Source organism: Doryrhamphus excisus, chromosome 8 (genome assembly GCF_030265055.1).
Source record: "Doryrhamphus excisus isolate RoL2022-K1 chromosome 8, RoL_Dexc_1.0, whole genome shotgun sequence".
In the NCBI taxonomy this organism is placed as follows: domain Eukaryota; kingdom Metazoa; phylum Chordata; class Actinopteri; order Syngnathiformes; family Syngnathidae; genus Doryrhamphus; species Doryrhamphus excisus.
The window spans coordinates 12202647-12208931 of record NC_080473.1 but is presented as its reverse complement, the minus strand read 5'-3'; positions in this window follow the sequence as shown (position 1 = coordinate 12208931).

Here is a 6285-nt window from a genome sequence, read left to right as displayed (position 1 = left end):
AGAGCTTCGAATTTCGTGGCTTCCCTCGATCAGGGTTTTTTTTTCCCAAAATATGTTAAGAAATCTTGACCGACTTCTTCAATGTGGACTGCAATGGCCCTTTCCCAAAAGCAACTCAGTAACTAGTCAATACACTAAAAATGAAAATTAATTTAATTAATGAAAATTGAATTAAGGTCTGTTTATGCAAATGTTTTCACATCAAAGGTCCAAACTTTATTTTGCCTTAACTTGCATCAAGCAGATTCGCTCATATGTATGTATATCACATACAATGAAACCCTCAACATCTCTCTATTGAACTGGGCACCTACATTGCGTTTAAAAGGACAACATTTCATAATTTTCATAATTTTCATATTTTTTAAAAATTCATAAATGTCATTATTTCACATAAATAACATAGGTTTGACTGTACAAAAAATAGAATAAATTAAATTATAGCAACAAATAACCGAGTGTCACTTTAAACATGCAGAGGTTTCAGATTTTCTTGTTATTTTTGTAGCTGACTTTGGGATTTGAGGACTGCACGGTGGACGAGTGGTTAGCCACCCTCGGCCATCTCTGTGTGGAGTTTGAATGTTCTCCCTGTGCATGCATGGGTTTCCCCCGGGTACTTCGGTTTCCTCCCACATTCCAAAAACATGCTAGGTTAATTGATTGGCTGGCAACCAGTCCAGGGTGTCCCTCGCCTCTCGCCCAGCTGGGATAGGCTCCAGCACCTCCCGCGACCCTCGTAAGGATAAGCGGTAGAAAATGAATTAACTTTGGGATTTGCTTGATTGTCACACAATTCCTCTTTTTGTTTACCTTTAAGTAAGGTCTCTCCAGCAGCAGCATCACTCCTTCACAACTGTCCCGTCGTTTTTCTGTTTTCTCCCAACACCCATACAGTCCTCAGTGAACACTCATTTGTATGTTGCAGTGCTGTAACAGAATGTGTTATGACTTTTATAGATTTTTCACACTGGACTATGAGCGACTTTATTATCTGCGCTCTCACATCAGATTTGGGCGCATACTTCCCCTTGAATGATCTGTTTTCTCTCATAATGGTGCATCACATTGCCGCTGCAGCGCTACAGATCACAGCATCTAAGTCTGTCAATTAACATTTCTTACTTTGAATGGAAGTGAATGGTTCTCTCATTCACTTTGCTGGCCAAAGCAACTAGCTGAACTGAACATTCTTTATCACAGGACCAAGTGGGGGTAAGTCATCTTTGATGCACTACACTGGTGATGGAGATGTCATACAACAACAACAAAAAATCAAAACAATCCCTTTAAGCACCACACTTGCCCTTAAACTTATTCCATCCAGAGGGCCAGGGTGCTCTAGAAAGGTTCCTCTAATGCTTCTTCCACAGAAACATAAATGAAAAACAAAAAGTGAGCCACGCGAAAGACAAACAGGTAAAGCAAACAAATTATTTTTGCGCAATGCCATTTTACAAACGATTAAGAAGCCCCACACCATACCCGAACAAGTGTAACAGCTGGCAACTGGTGCAAAACGACGTTGGTAAACCTCACTTCCTGATGCCTTAAGAGCCACGCTGGACAAGTCAGACTTGTTGCTTGTTCAACTTCATTTAAACACCCGCTCGAGTAAAGCAGCCAAAACATTCATTCATTTTCTACCGCTTTTCCTCACGAGGGTCACGGGGGTTGCTGGAGCCTATCGAGAGGCGGGGGTACACCCTGGACTGGTGGCCAGCCAATCACAGGGCACATAAAGACAAACAACCATTCACACTCACATTCATACCTATGGACAATTTGGAGTCGCTAATTAACCTAGCATGTTTTTGGAATGTGGGAGGAAACCGGAGTACCCGGAGAAAACCCACGCATGCACGGGGAGAACATGCAAACTCCACACAGAGATGGCCGAGGATGGAATTGAACCCTGGTCTCCTAGCTGTGAGTTCTGCACGCTAACCACTCGACCGCTGTGCCGCCCCCAAAACATTCAGTAAGGACAAATTCAAAACAACTAAAATCAGGCAAAGCTACTCCAGAGGGAAACTTGCCAAGATAAAAGTAGAAAGAAAGTCCACAAAGGCATTTGTGCAAGACTTGGGCATAGAGTTGGACCTCTATAGGACTTGGACTGGAAATAGGACTTGGAATATATCAAAAACTGTGGTTACTTTCAAGGTAATTGCATGACTTATCAGATGCATCTTAATTCAGTGGGTTCTTGAATGCACTGTTAGCCACAGAACTTTGTTTTCCTCTTGTACTGCGTTGTTGTTGCATTGGGCGATCTGTACTGTTGTGTGCAGCCATGCTTAGCCAGCCAGATAAACTAAGAGTGTGTCCTCAGGCACTCCATGAGACCGCCAATGACCTGGCTAATGTGGGTGAATACCCTTTTCTGTCACACACACAATCTCCCAAACAACAGACACACACCAGCTTTTTGTCTGCAGCATAAACATGACTGAATTACACAACTGTAAAATGCAGGGTGACGAAGGTAAATAAACTTATTTCCCTACATTCTGCACCAGAAACTTTGTTATGCTTTTTCTACTCGGTCCCTTGCAGAGTTCTTTCTTTTATTCTTACGTTACATTGCCAGCTCAAGCATGAACCCCATCTTTAGCTTTGAGCCCCAAGCCACTGTCATTTGAATAAGGACATGCGTTTTACGTAAACAATAATACCATGTCCAATTGCCCTGTTCAGTCATTTCCCACAAACATTCATTCATTCATTTAGACTTGATGGTGATTCACACACTTTATACATGTCAACTGTGCTTAAGCTAGTTTGTGTTTACAGTCGTCCCGTGTTTATCGCAGTTAATTGGTTCCAGATAGGATTACTTTTGCAGTTAGAGCATATATATTTTTTTTACAATTATTAGAGCCTGCACACGAAAAATAACAGCTCACAGTCCCCTTCAAACTCCTCTTGTTCTATTCTGTTTACACTGCATTGCACAACTCTTATGCTGCAGGGACTCGAGACAGCCACTAACTATGTATTTATCATTCATTCATTCATTCATTCATTCATTTTCTAACGCTTTTTCCTCACGAGGGTCGCTGGGGTGCTGGAGCCTATCCCAGCTGTCTTTGGGTGAGAGCCGGGGTACACCCTGGACTGGTCGCCAGCCAATCACAGGGCACATATAGACAAACAACCTATATTTATAATATGTAGTACTATTAATTGGACATTGCTTTATATTAGAATCACTAGTTATGAGTAAAAAATACTTTTAATATAATTCAAGTGATTTTTATTCTCAATGTTTGTCAACATCACGGCATCCTTAGCATCTCCTTACATTGCCTTATGATCCAGGCAGCTCTGGGAAGAAATCATCTAAAGCAGGGGTGGGCAAAGTACGGCCCGGGCGCCACATGCGGTCCACAAAGCGTTTGAATCTGGCCCGCCAGTATTTCAACTTTTAACACACAAACTGGCAACATGACTTGCAAGTCGGATGTCTTATTTAGTGAAAAAAAACAACAAAACTGTAAAATTAAATTACATAGTTTGATGTGATTTTTGACCTGATCTAAAGGTTTCATAACATATGAGTGTGGTGAGGTTTCTGGCTGGCATGACTGACTCCTTTGGAGTTTTTCAAATGTTAATTTGGTTGCTCATTTAGAGCATCACAAGAAAAAGAAGAAAATAATTCACAAAAAAAGTTTCCAAATACTACTTAGTCAAATGTAGTTATGTATTTATTAACTAGAAAATGTTTGTGTTCTTTTCTTTTATCTGCATATGAAGTACATGCAGCCTACGACTCAATGAATGGTAAATTAGTGTATTCTCATCGTATCGGATGACCTTTTTGGCAAGTTTCGCTTCATTTGCCTCTGAGATCTACTTTAGTGAAGATGAAACAATGAGCATGATCTCAATATTTGCAAATACTCCAAATCCCTCACGTGGGCCTCCGGTGCTGCCGCTCATTCACCACTGCTGGGTGATGATCACACACATGCATGCAGTAGATTCTCATTTAAAAGTAGATAATAGATATCATGGGATATGAGAAATGCTTCTTTAGCTGAAACACTGATCCCTCAAATTAAGATCCAGATTCCAGAGTCCCTGAGGTCTCATTACGCTCATGCTTTCTGCATCGCAGAGGAACTGATCAATGGATTAATGGTGTCTTTACTTGCTCTGTGCTCTGCTACTATTCCCTTAATATGCAGTGAAGCAATTTAAACCACGGCTCCGAGACAGTTTAATCGTGAATGTGCAGAGATGTTGATGATGCAGAATCATGTATGTACAAAGATTAATTTACATATCATGTTAAGGATCATTTATATTCCCTTGAGATTCACATTGAATAAACTTTCCCTGAACCTGAAGATTCCTTATTTCGTCGTTAGTTGACAAATGACCAGAAAGCCGAAGAAAAAAAACTCACCTCTGCCCTTATGCTGTGTGCATGTATAGATCTTTATTACTAAGGTTCTCCAATTGCAATCAGTCAGTACCTCTGCACCCTTTAAACATGATTAATGAGAATGGAGTGTATTGGATGTGTGTGTGTGGTAGGATAATGCCATAGAAAAGAGGAAGACCCTGGCCTTTCCTGATGGGACTTCCATTAGGAAGTGAAACACTTCCTTATATGAATCCGTTCCACTGCACACAGATGGACAAAGCAACGATTACAACACTAAAACAAACATGACATCACCACAGAGTATTCAAGGCCTCTTCACTCTCAGAAAGACTAAACAGGGGAGGCACATTCGGACGAGAGTCACTTTGTTGTATACATTCACAACCTAACAAAGAAATAGAATGGCTGAGCAGTCTTGGGATAATGACTTCAACCAAGCAGCTTTATTCCCCCATTTTATTACATGCATTTGGCTCTATCTGGCTAGATAGAGCCAAATGCATATCTAAGATATGAGAAAGAACAGAAGAATTATGGAGTCTGACAGGACTAAAGAAGATCATTTGACTGCAGTCAGTACTAGCAATAATAAACTGAAGCATACTGTAAGTGTCAAACCTCAGACCCAGGGGCCAAATTTGGCCCACACTGCAATTTCATCAGGCCTGGGGAACTGCTTGGAAAAATAGCATTGAGCCGAACTGCCTTGCAGACTTTACCAAACAAGAATCTTTCTTGTTACGTGATTATACGCCTCTGGAATTTTTATTTTAAAAGTGTAAAATCACAACCATTCCTATTGGGGTGTGGGGGGTAACGTCCAGTTCGGTCCACAATCTAAAATAGGCTTGGAATTTTGGCACCCTGTGCGATGGAGTTTGACATCCCTAATCTGAAGGAATCGGGCCTCAATACTCATTAATGCAGCCAATGACTAGATCAGTTGGCGTGCCTGTACTAGTAATGCCACCGTGTGGTAGGAATAGTCATTACACCATGTCCCATGGTGTGGCATGGCATTAAAGGGGAACTGCACCTTTACGTTCATTTCATTCACAATCCTTATGTGAAACATGAACACATATTTCTTTCACTTTTCTGTGCATTATAACACAAGAAAACGAATTAATTTGAGCTAGCTGTCATTGGGATACATCTATTTCAACATATTTTCTCAAAGAAATGTGTTCGTGTTTCACATAGGATAAATGATGGGCAAAATTCCCCCCCCCCCCAGTACATTTCCCCTTTAAGGGGCTCTCTAAACAAAGCTGGCCCAGTGCAGTGGACCCGTGTGGCTCAGGGGCTGACTTTGGCAAGTCGCGTTTCCAAGGGCCCCCAAACGTCTCATAAAACAGTTGTTTTGTTTTCTTCGAGTCAAAGTACAATTACTGTTTTAGTCTCATTCCACGTGCTTAAAAGCTACAAATAAATGTATAATCTATCATGAGTATTTCCATGCGACTATTCCATGTTACTTCTTTTTCTGTGCAGATTTTTATCAAAACTATCAAAACACAACAAAGTGGACACACAAGTGCAGGATGTGGTTTTAGAGATGAAGCTAAGAGTGACGCTTTTCTCACACAGCATTCATGCAGTACAATAAGCAATCAACTTGAGATGTGTTGAATTAGATATGCCTTCATTTAACTTTATTAGTCCAGAGTTTCATACTTCATATTTATTTTAATTATTTTATTCATTAAAATCATGACCAATTGTCAATTATTTCTAACATGTCCTACTATTAACAGCAATTATATAAAGTGGAAAGCTGCACATTACTTTGTTCTTATGGAGATATTTGTGTCACAAAGAACTGTGCAGCTTTCCACTTTATATAATTGCTGTTAATAGTAGGACATGTTAGAAATAATTGACAA